Genomic DNA, 19,413 nt, shown 5'->3' on the forward strand with positions numbered 1-19,413 from the left:
CCAGGGCCACTTAGCCTCTGTGGTTGTTGCTATCATCTTGTGAGGACACTTAAGGTATGGCTGGCACTATATACAGGTGTGTGCCCTCATTCTTTTATGGCTGTGATCCCTGGGAAGAAAGCAAATAAGAGTGTCTTGAGGAGCTACAGAGAGAGAGAGAGAGAGAGAGAAAGAAACTTGATTAATTGAGACAGAGCTAACTTACCGCAAGTCATTAAGTCGCCACTGGGCTGAGTGCATGTCACTTTTCATTTGACTCACTGACGAAATCCACAGGCTGCCATCATTTTGCAATCTCTCCCATTTTATCTCTTTGTTTACCCTTCCTTCCATTAATCATACGCTTCCTTGCCCATCTCACAAAGCTCTTCATATTTGTCAAGCTCTAATAGTGTGGCTTCATTAACAGTGCAAGTGTTTTTTAGCAGGCCCAGGATTCATCACCACCTTCTGACAAGTTAATGTCAGAGATTAGAGGGACACAAATGCGATGTGCTGGGATTAAGGCGGACATATTTCAGGCCCTCCATTATCTTAAATCAGGCTATTATTTTCAGTATGTGTGCTCCTACTCAGGTACATACTGTATGCAAATAAATGATTCTCACCTGTCACTGACCATGCTTACATGCACACAATTTTCTGAATAAGGTACATATTCTGGTCAAGCTTTTATTGCAAAAACGAGGTACATAAAGTGATGTTGGATTAAATAAATGTGCAGGCGGTAAACTGTAATCCTACAATGACAGGCACCCACTTACCTGCTTTCCAGCTAATAAGTTAAAACTACTTTTTGAATGTTACGTCACTAAGTAATATTAATGTGCTCATGGCATTTCAGTAAGGACTACTTCCATTGAATGAATACTTGACTTGAATGCTTAAACTAATACTTTATTACTTGTACAAATACTTCCCCCCATTAAATGTCCAGGTTTGACAGTGGGAACTCTGTATTATTAAACTTTCACAATCCTCATTTACCATACTTCTTTTTAGTGGCTGCAGGATATTTTTAAATCAGGACACTTTTTCCTGTTGACCTGTAAGTAAGGGCACAGTCTGTCAGTGCAGAGCTCTTTCTCTAGAGAAGAAGAAGAAACAAACAAAAAAACAAAACAAAAAGAAACACTGTGGCCTTCCAGCTCTTCTCTTTAAGTGTGTTTGTGTTTTGCTGTGTGTGTCCCTGAGGATGTGAAGGTGGTTTCGTCCATCATTCTGTGTTAGCCCTGAGTACAGGTGACAGGCGACTTACGGGCGACACAGACCAACCTGGACTTCCTTCTAAACACACTGTAAAATCAGTATAAAATATATCTTTGCCTGCAGATTTAAAGTGGGTACTCTTTTCGTTCCTCATAAAAAAGTTTTAACTCTTAATAAATTAATAGTGAGAAATGTGTTTAAAGTGATGTGCACTCAATTGAGATGAGGTCATATTAGTGTCCTACAATTCAGAACAATGGCTGTAGACAGTGACTCAATTTAATGATTAATAAAGCACCCAAAAGTTTAAAATAAAAAACCTTAAGAAGTCAGATGATGACTTTGTATAGTGAGCAGACAATAAATTATGTTGTTTTTTTACATTCAAATGAAATCAAATCATGTAAACAGCACTAATTTTAATTTGGAAGTGATGTGGATAACATAAAACCTCAACAGTTGTTGCGGGAGAGTAAATTACAGGATTTACTAAGAAATAAATTACATTAATACACTTTCAGAGTAATTAGAATTGCACCCTTAAAGCAAATACAAGAGAAATAATATCAAGGATGGAGTAGAAGGAAATATATTAAATGGGGAGATCAATATGGGAACTGCTTAGAGAAATTATATTAGTACTTATATTATTAGAAGTAATAATATAATATAATCAGATTCTTTCTCTTTGACTTTTCTGATTTATTGGTGAAATGGAAATTTAATTACAAATGATACTGCCCTACAAAGGCCAAACACAAACTTGAGTATGACTGAAGTCAGGACAATGATCTGTGTCAGATGGGTTTGGCTCATATGTTGAATTTTAGAGAAAACATGATGAGAAAATGCAATAACAAAATCCAAATCAAAACCATTAAACCAATTTTCTAAAGTTTTAGTGTTGGTATAGTTACTGAGTTTGGCCTTTGAGGGTAGTTTTTAAGTGTACACATTTTTAAGTTGATTGGGTGGGCAAGACTCACATTGGGTGGGTTAGGGGGCCCACCCCTGCCCATGCCTACATCCAGCCCAGCTCTGTGTCTGTCTGGGTATAGAAGATGTATCTCTCTTATCTCTCTATCTCTTAATATGTTTGTGAATTTGTGACAGCTACTAGTGAGTAGTGTGTCCTTGTAGTTAAAGCTCAGGGTTTATAACTGGAAGATTGCTGGTTTGATCCTTGCAAGGGTGAATCTCATGAAAACATATCCAGGTCACATTCCACCACATCATCAAAATATATATTTTTTTTAATTTGTTTAAAGCAGAAGTAAAGTAAAGCTTCTTACTGTTCTCCAGTTTTATTTGACTCAAATAGCCAATCAGAAAATAGAAGAAATTACTAGTCTGTCCTCATGAAAATTGCGTGAATTGTTGCAAAATTTATAGTACATGGTTCATTACACATACGTTCATTACATAAAATGTCCACTTTGTGGTGCTAAAAGCAAGTACAAGTTTCTCACAAAAAGAAGAGGTTTTGATTTGTTAATGCTTTAAGAGCAACATGCAGGTTGAATTTATAACTGAATTAATACTTTATATTGTCTGCAGAGGTCTTTTAAAAACACACAAGTAGAAATTACTAATGAAATCTCATTTGATGTAGAGATTTTGATGAAAATGTGCTAGGCTCTGGAATACGTCTTTCCCGCTATCAACGCGTCATATGACGTAGGGCGAGGCAAACAAAAGAGCTCGCGGTCAGCTCTCATTGTGGGTGTTGATGTAGTTAGAGCAGTAGTGAGAGACAGAAAGTTTTAGAGAAGCCATAATGGTAAATTATTGTGTTTGTGCTGGTTGCACGAATTCCAGCCTGTCAGGACATCGTGTCCATCATTTTCCTTCTAGAAAAAACAAGGCTTTTCGGTCTTGAGTGCGTTTTGTGCAGGTGAAGAGAGCAGATTTCACTGCCGCGTCTGTTACCACACACTTTCGGTCGTTTGTGGCGCACATTTCACTCGGAGAATTATCGACCTGGAGATTTGTTGGAGTCTCGGATGGGATTTCGGAGTAAGGACCACGTGAGGCTGATTACTGATGCTGTTCCTCGGTGCACTCGATGGAATCAAGTCCACCGTCAAAGTGTACACCGGATTTTGGCGCGGGCTGGACTGGAGGACAAAGTGCTAACGTTAGCAGACATTCTGTGCAACGAAAACGAGGACTTAGCAGAGTAAGTCTTACTTTTAATTATTTTAACTCTTAATTTGCTCATAATTATAGGCCTGTGGGCCATCATAGGCATGTTCGTCCACACCGGAGAACTCGGTTTCTTCATTCGCATACATTGTAACCTGAGCTTGAACTTGACCAGACTCCCTCGCCCATCGTCACTTCCGGTTAGTGCTTTATAGACGCGGAAGTTATTTTATCACAATTTATCTCAAAATTTCGTTAATAGCTAAATATGTATTACTCCAGTTCAGAAAATCTAGTTGTTTTATCATCAACATACACTATGCTATGTCACTATGGGTGTCCAACCTGCATGTTGCTCTTTTATAGAGTTTTATATCAACAAAATCTACTGTACTTCCCTACCCTAAACCTAAACTTAACAGATAAACAGATGCCATACATTTTAGGTTAAAACGCTATTCCTGAATCAACCATGTATGGTGATTCTATGACACTTTCAACTCTCGTGCTGACTGCAGTGCTCTTTAGAAAAATAATTCTAACAAGTTATGCTATATGTAGCTGGTGGGTTGAAAAGAAATGACACAGGATACAAAAATATCTTTTAAGGGTTTTATTCTGATGGTTGTTGTAAAAAGAGAAGAAAAAAAAAACAGCGGTGTATGGGGCCCATATATGTAAAATAAATAAATAACATATAAAAAAATGAAATACGGTAGAGGCTAATGTCAAATGAAAACTCAAATGGGGCATTAGCCTACCCATATGCTTCAGCATATCACCTCAATACATGCTTATATCATTCACAGCCTTCCATGCATTTAACACATGCTTAAATCATCATTCACAGCACTCCATGCATTTTCAACCAGGTTTCAATTACATGCACAACAGTTTAGAACAATAGAATTCTCATTACACATGTTTACCCAATTGGAAAACACTCTTTGCTATAAATCATTAAATTAGAAATTATCAATAATACATTTGCATACCCAGTCCATGCATATGCACCTAAACATGGCCAAACTCCCCACAACAAACACTCAACTTTAACATACAACTCTGAACGCACATTCAATGAAATTCATGAGCACTTTGTGTAAAATTATAAATTTACCCAAAGAACTAACAACCAATGAACAAAACCTGGAGCTCTTCTGCACAGTGTATGTCCTCACGTTTCTTGCATGAGAGAGTGCTGGAAAGCAGGTGTCACAAAACTCTGGTGTTGCAAACTCTGGTCTTAAAGCAGCCCTGTCCAATTTATGACTAGAGTTAAATAACATGAAATTTCTCCACTTGGCTAAATATAGTAATAATGCTTGTTATAAGATTGTGTCAGTAAAAAGAGCGAAAAGTACGTGTTTATAAACGTTTAATCCTCTGTTTTACTCCTGATTTGTGTGAAAGTTAATAAAAGTAATTTTTGTTGTAATGTCTCTGTTTATTTTACCAGGAAACGTCTTGGTTACTGATGTAACCTCTGTTCCCTGATGGAGGGAATGAGTCGTCGTGTCGATGTAGTGACACTAGGGGTTCGCTCTTGACAGCCAAATCACTTTTGATTTATTCAGAAAAGGCCAATGAAAACTGATGAGTGGAATTTGCATGCCGCTCTCCGCTCCGGACATATGGCTATAAAAGGAGATGGGGTGCACCACTCATTCAGATATGTGCTGAGGAGCCGAGAGAAAGTGTTCGGTTCAGCGCTGCGGCAGGAGGGACACAATGTCTCGTTCCACCAGTTACATAAGGGAACAGAGGTTACATCAGTAACCAAGACGTTCCCTGTCTGTCACTCACTTGACGTTGTGTCGTTGTAGTGACACTAGGGTTTCCTTTACGAAATGCCACAGGCGCTGAGCCATGTCATGAAGTACAGAGGAGCGTACATGGGCAAGCTGCTGCGTGCCTTGCAGCAAGTGCTTGACCACATCCTGACCTTCCATTAAGTTAGGCATCTCCCTGGTCCCGTTAAGGGTGGGAGGAGGCACTTACCTAACGAGGCTACAGGCAGTGGCATTTCTTGATTTTTGTATATAGCAATTTCTCACCGTGCACCTGCTAGAATAGCGCTGTGGAAGTGCTCTTCCTTCTCCAGGAGGGAGAGCACTACAGAGACCACATCCTACCAGGGGGAGGTTAACATGTGGAGAATACCTCACATGGACTTACCGATGGGGAAGTACACATATGGAATGAAGTCACTGGGAGGACCTTATCTACGTAGAGGGTACACCGCAACGGTGGCCGAGGAAACCAAACAGTGGAAACGCATCAGACAGGATTACTGAAGGGGGAATCACCACATATGGAGCATTGAGCTTTGGCATACCACGAGTACTGGGCCTGGTGGCGTTACTCCTCCGCCAAGTTCATCTCTGAATAGTGCGTAAGAAATTAAGAGTGTTAACCATTTGCGGGGAAGATAGCACTCATTATCTGCTAGAAAGGGGAAATGTGCAAATGCAAGCAATATACCCGACCGGCCTACCTATTGTTACCCCATAACACTCGGGTCATTACCGGTTCTATGCAGAGGTTGAGAACCTTGCAAAAGTATTGGGTGTAGCCCAACCTGCTGCTCTGCATATGTCTGTTAGAGAGGCGCCCCTCGCCAGTGCCCAGGAGGATGCAACACCTCTAGTGGAGTACGCCCAAACTCACAACGGGCACGGCGGGTCTTGTGATTGGTAAGCCAAAGAAATGGCATCCACAATCCAATGGCCCAGCCTCTGTTTGGAGATAGCTTTCCCCTTCTGCTGCCCTCCAAAACAGACAAAGAGCTGCTCCGAGCATCTAAAGCTCTGTATGCGGTCTAGATAGATGAGCAGGGCACGAACTGGACACAGCAATGACAAGGCTGGGTCTTCCTCCTCTGAAGGGAGCAATTGCAGTTTCACCACCTAATCCAGAGAGTGGGAACTTTGGGCATGTAATGGGGCTGGAGTCTCAAGATCACATGAGAGTGTGCCGGCCTGAACTACAGGCGATTGCTGGTGACAGAGAGCTCATGCAGTTCACCAACCCTCTTGATAGAAGTGAGCGCCATCAGGAGGACCATCTTCAGAGACAAAGTTCTGAGATTGGCCTGCTCCAGGGGCTCAAAGGGGGCTCTTTGTAAGGCAGGTAGGACCCCAGAGAGATCCCAAGAGGGAATCGGGTGCGGCTTAGGAGGATTCAATCTCCTCGCACCATTGAGGAACCTGGTGATCAATTCTTGCTGCCATGAGGGTCTCCAATCCAGTGTAATGTGATATGCTGTTACAGCAGCCACGTACACCTTCAGGGTGGAGGGAGACAGCTGTGCGCCAAGGCATCCACGCTGAGGGGAGCCTCGGACAGGGAGTACCAAATGGGGCAATGAGAGGACTCTCGGGAGGCGAACAGATTCACATGATCCTCCCCAAATCTATCCCAAATTAGCTGGACTGCATGGGAGTGGAGTCTCCACTCTCCATGGAATGTTACCAGTCATGAGAGTGCCTCCGCTGCATGGTTGAGGATGCCCAGGAATGCATTGAGTGGCTTGCAGAGACTTCAATGTCTGCTGACTTCAAAGGAGGAGGCAGCGGGCGAGTTGTGACATGCGAGGTGAGCGTACGCCGCCATGCTGGTTTATGTATGCCACGGTCGCTGTGTTGTCCATCCGGACCAACATGTGCTTGCCCTGAATCAATGGCCAAAGCCTCCGCAGGGCCAATGGTGTCACTACATCAACACAACATTGAATGAGTGATAGACAGTGAACTATTGCAATACCTACAACAAACCACAACAAATTGTATTGCAAAAAATTTGGTATAGTACATGATTATATGAGACCAAGTTGGAAATAGCCTAAAATTAATTTACATGGTTGGTTCAGAATTTCAAAGGGGAATCATGCATGAAAATGGAATAAATAGCATTCACAATTATTGCCTGAATATTTAGAGGGGACCCCCTTTGGCTTTGACATATATTTTGCTTTTAGTGTTTGATCTTATAAAGCTATTTTGTTGTTGCCTGATTAAAATGGTCATCGCCAAATGCTTTCTGTGCACCTAAAAGTATGTCAAAAAATCAGGAAACTGTGCAAACAATCCTGTTACGCTTAATTTTCTTATTTGGCAAATTCAAAAGAGCTCAATCAAGGACTTTTTGGTTCTGGCAGCTAAAGTGATGATATCTTTTATTTTAAACACATAATAGCTCTTTCAACCTAACAATGATCACAAAGATTTTTGAGGACTCTGTCACAAAAAGAGACATGTTACAAATGTAACAATCCTTCCCACAGGCAATCATTGAAAGTGATACACACTTTCAATGTAATGGCTAACATTTACCACGGTACACCTCAGTGAGTGAAGATGGCTTACTGCAGAACACATCGGACTGAACATCACTGTCAACACTGAGTCATTATATCAATGCCCAGCTTATTCTATTTATCTTCCCCTACTGCAATTGTGCATCAAAGCTCAGTATGAGTCTTCAGAGAAATTATGATCGCACATTCGAGTTGAGCCTTCCGATCCTTTTCCTCACCTAACTGTCAGGATCTGTATCATTATCTTCAAGCTTAAAGGGTTAGTCACCCAAAAATAAAAATAATCGATTTACTTTAAAGAGTTTTCTGTAGGAATTAACTAATTGAAAAAGAAAACGTTGTGTTTGTTCCAATTCATTAAAGACACTTGAGTTTCAGAGTGCTGTCAGCACTTTTTCCAGTGATAGAGACACACTCAGGACTGCTCAACAAATCCTGCTGAAAATACAGTCAGTCTTTTTAAATAGATTTACTCGGGCAGACTCTTTCGTATTAGAGCAACTTGCAAGACACTGAGGGGGATTCACGAAGGGTAATTAAGCCTCCGAGAGGGATAAAGGCCGATTGCGGACGGTGGTGTGACGAGAGAGAGATCGTTTACGGACATGTCCGTCATGTGTGTATAATCACGACCCGGCCCCGCCCTCCTCCCTGTCACACAGATATAAGTACAGACATGATAATTTATATATATATATATATATATATATATATATATATATATATATATATATATATATAAAGCACCTTAAAAGCATTCCAAACGATTCTTGCTGCATTTGAAGTTTGAATTTTTTTCAGGTTTAACGTTTTATTCACTGAAAATCTCACTCTGTGAAGACAGTCGTAATTAAAAATATACATCCAAACATTGCAGTCAACAAACAATGAAAGAAATTTTGTATTAAAATGTAGCTTCATGTAAAGCAATGGAATGGTTCATAATTAGTTGAATACAGCATCACAGTGATATTTAATATACGGACAAAGAGCGTCATTTTAGTGGTGAAGCCAAAGTCTCTCAAGTGACTGTTGTCTGCCCTGTGTTTCGCCTCTGTTGTCTGTTCCCCATGGACTACAGACTCCAGCTGTTCCTCATTGTTCCTCACCTGTGTTTAATTTTCTCATTAGTCTTTAATAATGCCCAGATATCTGTTCAGTCGTTGTGAGTTGTTGAATGTGTTTAGACCTACCGTGTTTTCTCCTGTTCATGTTGTTGTTTCCCATCGTGGATGTTTGATTTTGTACCTTGTTTATTATTATTATTATTATATATTTTGTTTTCATTAAAATCCTAGCTGCATCTAGATCCAGCTCTCCTGATTTCCTTCAATCGTCACAGCAGTGTTATTTTGCATACGTTGTCTGTGCTGTTTTATAACCCAATACACTTAGTAGGTGGGATGTAAAGAAACACCTTGGATAAAAACATATATTTTGGGGTTTTATTCTGACGGCTGTTTGATAAAAATAAATTAAATAAATAACAGCATTCAATGAGGCCATATACTGTATGTATATATAAAAAAAGTATGAAACACTGTAGAATGAATAAAAATAAAAAAATAAAAATGGAAGTGAAATACAAAAATGAAATGGAGTACAATGTAATATGGTAGAGGCTAATGCAAAATGAAAAATAACCTGCTTTCTCTTGGTGGTAATAGTGTGACATTAATTGCACAGGGAAAATAGCACTGAGTTTTTATTTTTTTATATGGTGCAATCTGCAATATAATAAGCCTAATTTTCAAGTCAAGTCAACATTTATTCATAGAGCAGTCAACCTTTATTCATAGAGCAGATTTTAAAACGATAGAAGTTGACCCAAAGTGCTTCACAGATCAATCAAACAAAATGACTGACTGATTTAAAGTTAAATATAAAACATAATAAAATAAATAAAAACATTTAAATACAACATAATGTATTTATCCATTTCAAACTATTCAATGATCTATTCAAAAGCTACAGAATAAAAATTTGTTTTTAAAGAATATTTAAAAATGGCTAATGATGAAGCTGACCTCACATGGAAAGGGAGACTATTCCATAGATTAGGACCTATCACAGAAAGGCACGGTCACCCTTAGATCTATAGTGGCAACAAGGAACCCTCAATAGAAGTTGATCAGAAGACCTGAGCACTCTGGTGGGGGTGTAGAGGGTCACTGGTATATTGAGGCAAGAGACCAGATAGTGCCTTGTAAGCATATATCTGAATTTTTTAATCGAACCTGAATTTCACAGAATGCCAGTGTAGAGATGCTAAAACTGGGGAAATGTGATCCCTCTTTCTTGACACTGTTAAAAGCCTAGCTGCCATGTTTTGAACTAGCTGTAGGCGGGATAATGCAGTTCAGGGTAGACCAATGCACAATGAGTTACAATAGTCTAACCTTGATATAATTAGTGAGTGGATCACAATTTCCAAGTCTTTATGAGAAAGATTTTTTCTTATTTTAGCAATAGATCTCAGGTGGAAAAAGCTACCCATGACAACAGCACTGATCTGCTTAGTGTAAAAGTAACAAGGAGTCTAAAGTCACTTCAAGACTTCCATGATCTTGAACATTCAATGACAGAGGAACTAACTGGGCAACCAGGCCAATTAAGGAGGACATAAAGGAACCTAAAAATCAGAACTTCGGTTTTGCTTTCATTTAATAGTAAGACACTGTATGCCAGCAAATTTTTAATATCTTTGAAGCAATTTAGGGAATTCTCAGATGAACACTTCTTGTCCCCACTCACAGGGAAATAAAATTGTGAATCTTCGTCATATCAGTGATAAGATATTCTATACTTCTGAACAATAGAGCTCAGAGGAAGCATATACAGGGAAACTAACAAGGGTCCTAGAATCAACCCTTGAAGGACACCACACTGTAATTGAGCAGATGTAGAACAAAATTACCTAAATATACAGAGAACGTCCTATCCTTTAGATAGGAGGAAACCACTGGAGGGTCATACCCTGGATGCCAACCATACATTCTAGAAGATTGAGAAGAATAGTATGGTTGATTGTGTCAAACGCAGCACTGAGATCTAATAAAGCTGAATTCATGGAGAGTAAAACATCATTAGTGACCTTCAACAATGCAGATTCGGTGCTGTGCAAGGGTCTGAAACCAGACTGAAATTTATCTAAAATATTAAATGTATTTAGATAGGAGTTGAGCTGCGAATAAACAACTCTCTCTAACATCTTTAAAATAAAAGGCGGAGATTGGTCTGTAATTGTTGTGTATTGCTGGATCCAAAAAAATGTTTAAATCTACTTGTAACAACTCCACTTGCTAATGAGCTGTTAATTATAGCTGTCACACTGGAACTGATCGTCACAAAAACTTTTTTAAGAAGGTTTGCAGAAAGATTATCCAGCTTGTAACTGGAACACTTCATCTTAGAGACTACATCTGCTAACTGTGCTGACGTAATTGTTTCAAAGTGAGTCAGGGAGCTGGACGGGGAAGGAATTGGTGATTGATCAAATTGTGCAGGTACCTTTAATCTGCTCAATTTTGTGAGTAAAGAATTTAAAAATGTTTCACAGGTATCTTGGTTGGCATTCAGAAAATAATTTTTATAACAGAATGAATTATTTTGAACAATACTTTTGGTCAGTTTGTGTTATCAGAGATGTAGAGAAAAACGTAACATTTGTTTCCTTAAGAGCTCTCTGATAGTTAGTTAAACACACCTTTAAAATGTCATAATGTCACCTGAAGTTTGTCTCGTTTCTCTTGTCTGAGAGCACAGGTGATGTCATTTAACCAAGCCTGTAGATCACCCTTAATTCTTATTGGATTAAGCAAAGTGACATTATCAAGTGTAAAAGTACAAGATTTATTAAAAGCTTCAACCAATGATTCTGCGTCGCAGTGTTGTAGTACTCGAGATCAGTCTTTTTGAAGGTCTCAGTCTTGCCTCGGAATTTACAGCATTTTTACTCGGTCTTGCCTCATTCTCAGACAAAGAGGCCTCAGGAATTTATTTCAAGACCTGTCAAGACCACAACTTCAGGGATATCACTAAATTGCCTGTGCATTGTCTGATTTATTTGTTAATATCATTTACTGAATGTAAATTTCCTGCTTCAAATGCAAGCAATAACTTGACTCATTTCTAACTTGACAGTTTTGTTACTGTTAATGGGTGTCACCTTCACACGCACTCCAAGAAAGAGAATGCAGGAGACAGGAGAAGAAACTGTGGCTATCTGAGGGATGTCAGACAAATCTTCTGTAATATAATTTGGCTACCTAAAACAGTGTTACCCAACCACTGTGCCAACTAATGTGCCATGAAAGATTGTCAGGTGTGCCATGGAAAATTATTAAATTCCTCAAAATAATTGTTTCTGTATTTTAGTGAAGGCATAGAAACAGTAGAAGAGTTTTAAAGTTGTCAATTCAGTATATTTTCCATTCCGAAGTATTTTATGCAACCAGTTTAAATATTTTGTTCATCATAACATTATTGTTCTAACAAACTCTAGTCTGGTGTCAAACGCAACTCCTCACATGCCCACAAAATTATGCTTCATCATCACACTTGTAGTAAAAACATTCAGTAAGTGAACCAAATGAATGAATAGAATACAGGTGTGTTGTTTTACTCACAGATTAAAGCTGTATATTTGAGCACAGCATAGTTACAGATGTTATGGACAGATGTTGCTTATTTGTCATGTTTCTCTCATAAAACATAAAAAGAAGATTAGAAACTGTTATATATGATTACTAAAACCAAATTCTTCTGTTTTAAACAAGTACAAAAACACAGTGATTCAATGTGTAGATTCGGACTTACTGTAATCTTGATGAAGTGCGATTGACTTCTGAACCAGTGAATGGAGGCCGGGCGGCTGCTCCTGGGTCCTACCTAGTGCCTGCCAGATCGAACCTCTGTCAGTGCAACTTTTGTGGGGATTTTTTCTCTATCAACAATACAATTTTGGCCCAGTGTGACTTATAGTCAGGTGTGACTTTATTTCCGTAAAATGCAGTAAATAAATAAAAAATTAAAAAACGTATTTGCTAAAGGTTAGGGTTAGGCCATTGCAAGAATTCATTTTCAAGAACAAATCTACAAATTGGAAAAGACACAAATTAGTTGTTTTTTCATTATCCAATTAGTGCTTTTGCATCTGTGACCTCATTATACAGCGTACTTATTTTAATTGTATTTTTTTGCTTTGCTGAATTACAAACATTGTAATTTCATGTTACTAACACAGACAGAAAACATGGACAAGTTCTTGAAAATGAAAACTATCCACAATGGTTATGTGGAATGGTGGTGTGCCATGGGATTTTTTAATCATAAAAAGTCTGTAGTGGCAGAAAAAAGGTCGGGAAATACTGACCTAAACCACAAAAGTACATCTGCAAAATAGCGTGCAAAAGAAAACACACAGCAGTATGTACATTTTGCAATGAAATCCGAAATGAAACCGAGATGGCTGGGACCAAGTCAAACATTTATCGGCACTTAGAAAGAAAGTGTGGCAACTCGGGCGGTGGGCAAGAAAAGGACGAATAACATGCAGACTACGCCACCCTGGGAATTTCACCCAGAGAATAATTGTACTACCTAATGGCAGTGATGTTGATAGAATTAAGGACACACAGGTACGTGTGCAATTCAGCCAAAGACGACGTTCAATGTTGGAAAAGAAACACCTTTTTATTTCAATCGTTTAAAACCATTTTAAAACACATTCATCTCTCGGGGAAGAGAGTACAAAAAGAAAAGAAAAAAAAACAAAAAAAGAGAAAACAAATATATAATTTATAATTGCTGAGGCTTACCGATGGAGGAGAAAGGAGTCAAAGGCAGTAGAAAAATCCCAAGGAAAGTCCCCCTAGCAAACACACCACCACACCACAGTGCATACAAATGGAAACAAGGAAGGCAACACAGCACACCATAAGGGGACGCTACCACCCAGACACCAGCACCACCATCGGCTCTCAGCCACTGTAACAAAAACACACACTCAATTAACCAAGGCTCACAACAGAAAAGAATAAAGGAAATCAATACATAATCTTTAAACGAAAAACTAACAAGTTTGTCACGAGATGCACCCAATATAAACTGCCCAAAACCAACAATGGTTTTAGAACAGGCAGTATAACAAAAGAAATATATATATATATAAAAATCAATTCAATAAGGAAAGAAAATAAACAAGGAAATAATACAGCTTATAATCTAAACAAAAGTCAACACAAATGGAAGAGAAACAAACTTCTTATAACAACATAACATAAAAAAACCAACCCCTTGAGCTACGTTCAACCTTTATAAAAACACTAGATCACATAAAACAAACAACCCATACTTCCGGCCATATAGCTGTAATTGCCCCGTGGTTATAATGGCAACATGAACGCTCAGCAATCCGCTCCAATTGCTGGTCAAATGTTCAATGCATGTGCACAAAACAAACAGCCATTCAGCAAACCCACGGTACAGGCAAAACAGCAATTCAGGCAAAACAGCAGTTCCACCAACGTAGGCAAAACAGCAATTCAACCACTGCAGGCAAAACAGCAGCTAGCGACTCACACTAACCGGCCTCCTTCCAATCAAACAGCATTCACGCATACCCAAGAGGAACAGCAAGTCCGTTTGTTGACTGCGCAGCATAACGAGAGAGATCTCCAGTTGGAGAGCCAGTGTTCTACAAACATTCAACACATAATAACCATAAAAGCAGATAATAATTAAAGACAGAAAAGAAATAAGTCCCACGCCAGTTGGCATACATACCAATCAAACAGCATTCACGAATGCCCAAGAGAAACAGCAAGTCCGTTTGTTGACTGCGCAGCATAACGAGAGAGATCTCCAGTTGGAGAGCCAGTGTTCTATTAACACAGCATGCCACACGGAAAAGCGACCCGGAACCACAACACACGTTCCGTCATTGACGAGCAAGAGAGGATCTTAGACTTCTCTACTCACTACATATTTATAGGATGGCGCCTCACACAGGGATTGGCCACAGGCACACCAGCTCATTACGCGTTAACGAGACACCAGCTCATTACGCGTTAACTCGTACTGCTACAGAAGCATAAAGAAAGGTAAACTAAGTGTAAGTGATGGTAGAAAAACTAGCTAACTAACGTTAGCAATCTGCCTCTTGCTGCATTCCATTCAACTCTGAAAGTCGGATTGTGGATCTTTAAGATCAATTTGAGGAGTACCTATGGTTTGCATGTTCTACGTACATTTTATCTTAGGTGTGTCCTGCAGTGTGGAACTCGCATTGGTCTGGTCTTGGTCTTGACTCGGTCTCGCCCTGCCTTGGTCTTGGTCTTGACTTGGTCTCAATACCTCAATGTCTTGGTCTTGTCTCGGTCTCAATACACTCTGGTCTTGGTCTTGACTTGGTCTCAATACCTCAATGTCTTGGTCTTGTCTCGGTCTCAATACACTCTGGTCTTGGTCTTGACTTGGTCTCAATACCTCAATGTCTTGGTCTTGTCTCGGTCTCAATACACTCTGGTCTTGGTCTTGACTTGCTCTCGGTTTAGGTGGTCTTGATTACAACACTGCAGTGTCGAGTCCAGCTAAGACATCAGCTGTGAAATGAGTTAGATAAAATTCTGAAAAAATATTAGGAGTAGACAAATGAATGGACCGGGAGTGACGTAAGGGCTGAGAAAAAGATTGCAATTACTTAATTTAACCCTTTCGCACGTACGATCAAACCGGTGTGATCTGCATTTGTGCTGCTGTTTACAATCAAAAGAGTGGCTGAAGTGGTTGTCATAATGAAACAGCAGCTCAAATAGTCTTTTCAATGTCAAAATATCTTTATTTTTATATTATATTATTACAAACTTTCAAACTATTACTAAATAAAAGTATAAAGCTGTTACCGTTGGAGCGCACTGTTTTGATGCAGCATTGTGGCCATGTTTTCTGACATCAAACAAAGAATATATAAACTGGTCAGTCCACTCGAGTCTTCCCCCATTCCATCTGTAACAACCACTTCCGGGGCTGGGAGAGTGGAAGTGCTAGGTTTTTAGAACCTTTTATGGTCCTCCTTTTGTATGCTTGTATGACGATACAAACTCAGAATCCCATCTTGCATTGTAATGAAAATATGGCGGCGCGCATAGCTGGCAAGCGAGTTCACGATCTCATCTTATCTATCATAATCAATCATAATAAACGGGTAAAAACCACATTATGTGTTTAATAATATATAATCTGACCTTCAGTGGACCTGCTGTGAAGTGTAGGGTAAGATTAATTTGAATTACAACGTGCATTAAAGAACTCACAAGAGTAGTACATAAAGCACAAATGTACCCTTACCTTGTCGGTATGGTACCATGGTACAGTTATGCTATCAGATGTCAGTGACACTGTACGTTAATGTTCCCTAAGGGTTTTAAAGGGGTTCATTTAAGACTAATATGTCATGTGCAAATGCATTGCAAATCATTTATATGTAATTATACCAACATACATAAAAAGGGTAAATTTCACTCAATATTTGCCTAATAGTGTGCATTTTAACTTACATGCTATAAATGCTTAATAAATATACTTATTCATTCTTATTTTAATCATAAACATAAAAAGCCCTTATTCATTATTTATATCAAAATGCAGGAAAAATGGTCTATTTTGACATTTAAAAGAGGGTTTCCGTCATATTTCTACAGTCCACCTTGTGTTTTTATTAATTACTGTAATGTCTTGACTCACTTGGTGTTGTCACTTTCCTGGTCACTTTGATGTCAAAAGAATGGTGCTACTCCGCTTGCTGTCCCAACTTACCCAATCCGAGTTACCTAAAGTCATCTGCAAAGACATTTTGCAAAGACATAGGTCTTCGTGCTCATTCACATCACATTTCATATAATAAAACCTGATGAACATTAAAACATAGTGAACTTTATACACGAAGGTTTGTAATATTGTCAACTGCTTAGTAAATGCTTCACATGTGTCCACTTTACATTAAGGTACAATTTAATTACTAATGTTGAACAAATGTTATCAAGCATTTATAACGTGAAGTTAAATGGCCCACTATTTACATTTACATTTATGCATTTGGCAGACGCTTTTATCCAAAGCGACTTACAGAGCCCTTATTACAGGTACTTATTACAGGGACAATCCCCCTGGAGCAACCTGGAGTTAAGTTTGGCAAGCTTTATATGAAAGTCGCAGTTTTTATTCATGCTGTTATAACCACATATAAATGATTTATAATGCATTCATAAATGAATTATTAGTCATTAACAATCACCTTTATAATCCTTTAACAAAGGGAACATTAATGTAAAAATATTACCCAAATGTCAATACCATGGTTCTGAATGGTTACCACAGTCACATATCATGGTATTAACATGGAATTTCAAGTACATATACACAAATCCATGTACATATACAAAAAACCATGGTACTATCATCTGCTCTGGCTGTTTCCTGAAGTTCTCTGAGGATAACAGAAATTTGGCACAAAGCAGTGAAGCTGAACGAAGCAGGAAATGACATGGAAACATTGCTCCTCAAAGCATTAAAGTGGCTAAATGCTAAGTGGCACTTAGATTTGCTTAGGCGTGAGGGTTTTTATATGATTTTGTTTGTGTGGTGAGTTTGAGCAAGGGGTTGGATTACACACACTTGGATACTGGGTATATTTGTAAACATAATGACCAGTGGCAGTGTGTAGTTCTGGATACAGTCTTGCTCAATGCAAAACTATGTAATAAAATCTATATGTGGTGAATCATTTGATGGGAGATACATTTGTTTATTTTTAATGTGTTTTACAAGAGGATACAATCAGTATCGCTGCTCCCTATACGCATATTATGCAGTCTGTGTAGGGCACTCCCTAGGGGGACACCATCTTACCCTAGGGGTGCACTAGAAACTCCACCGGCTGCCCTTACACACACGTAATAAGGTATTCACTTATTTATTGGGATTTTCTCAAAATTACGTCAGTCCTTAAATTTAAATAGTTACCAAGGAGACAGGATGTCATTAAACAGCATGCTTGAGATGAAATATGAGGCAAGTGTTGTTTGAAGTGTTGGGAAACATGTACTCAGATATGAGACAAAGGCAGGCCTGCATACAGCCTGATAAAAACCCAGTAGCAAACAAAGGGAGTCCAAAACTGACTACAGATCCCATGAAGCCTTGCTAACTTTACACCTATGTGTGTATGAACTCCTATTGGATGAGGCGCATGACAGAATGCGTCCCTCAACCATGATGTCATTGGGAGTATAAAACCTCTGAAATCTTTCTGGGCATTACTTCCAGTGACAGTATGTGCCACGTCTAGATGTAGTTCTGCTGCTCCCAGGTGTAGCCTCGTTGCCCAAGGAAGTAAATTATGTACCTGAAACTTTGGCCACATGATCTCCATCTCGCTGGACGAGTTGAGATTTCTACCTTTCTACCTTTCTTTCTGAGTTCCACCAAGCATGCTAATGGATCCGAAGGAGACCGTCTTCACCCTTTTGCCTGCAGAAGTGAAGAAAGAAGATTTGTCTTCCTTCTGCATCCGAGTCGACTTGGCTGCTTTCTCCGCCGACCCACAGAGAATCAGCTGCCGTACCGCCCACTGACAGAGCAAGGAAACAGCCTCATGTCATCGCCCGAGCTTAGAGTCAAATGACGGACGAACAGACATTCTATCCATGTCCTCACATGACTCAAGTAAGAGGTTTAAGTCTGCGCAGAGATAGATTATTATAGTGGGTTATTCTTGTCTATCAAGGCTATTGCTTGTACAGTTTACAGACTGCCAAGTCCGCTCATTGCTGCTAATAATATTCAAAGTATTACTGTAAATTACTGTTACCAGAAATGAGATTTGCTGTGATGTCGTCCAACCACGTTGGACTGTTATGTATATCCACCATCGCGGGTGAGACTGGAACACTGAGTTTATCCATTAAAGAACCAACGACCACGGTGGACTGATTACGAGCCATTCACTGCATCTCTGAGTGATAAATTAACGCTAAAACCGGCTTTGGCGTCGTTACCCTGTTCGGTGTTAATTACCAGCGGAGACACGCGTTAAATGGGCAGATGCCATTAACCAATCTCTCCGCCCACAAGAGCCATGTCTGCCATTTTGTGCCCCTTTCCCTCCTTACACACACACACACACAAATATAAATACCTTCCTCTCATGTATTATAGGCATATTTGTTACCATATCTAATCATGTTACTGTTTAGTTTGTAGTTGGAAGTCAGAAGTTTATTGACTGCATTGTATTTATTATTAATTGATATTACTGCATTAATAAACTTTGTTATACTTAAAAGAGAAGTGCTTTGAAATTACATCAATCTCCTGTAATGCATTCATATCCACTGTTAAATATTGTTAGTAAATCAGCTAGTAAGACAGTAAAAAAGTTTTTTAAGGGAGTTTATTAAAGTCCACAAGGCAAAAAGTGCCCATAGGTGAAGAAACTATTTACAGAACCACCTTGGTATGAAGGCTTCTTAATTAACTTGAAAACTCTTTGTGATGTGATAAAGATACAATTTCCTTCCAATCCGGTGCAATATAATTATCAACTCTGAACCCCTTAGAGACAAACTTTAATCAGTCTATCCTTTAAAGTCCAACAGAATTACCATAATTTCCACCTTGAGTGAGACAGAGATTGAAGAGAAGCTTCCATTGTGCCTCAGGGTGACAGGTTTTGTCCTTGT

The sequence above is a fragment of the Xyrauchen texanus genome, chromosome 8 (genome assembly GCF_025860055.1).
Source record: "Xyrauchen texanus isolate HMW12.3.18 chromosome 8, RBS_HiC_50CHRs, whole genome shotgun sequence".
In the NCBI taxonomy this organism is placed as follows: domain Eukaryota; kingdom Metazoa; phylum Chordata; class Actinopteri; order Cypriniformes; family Catostomidae; genus Xyrauchen; species Xyrauchen texanus.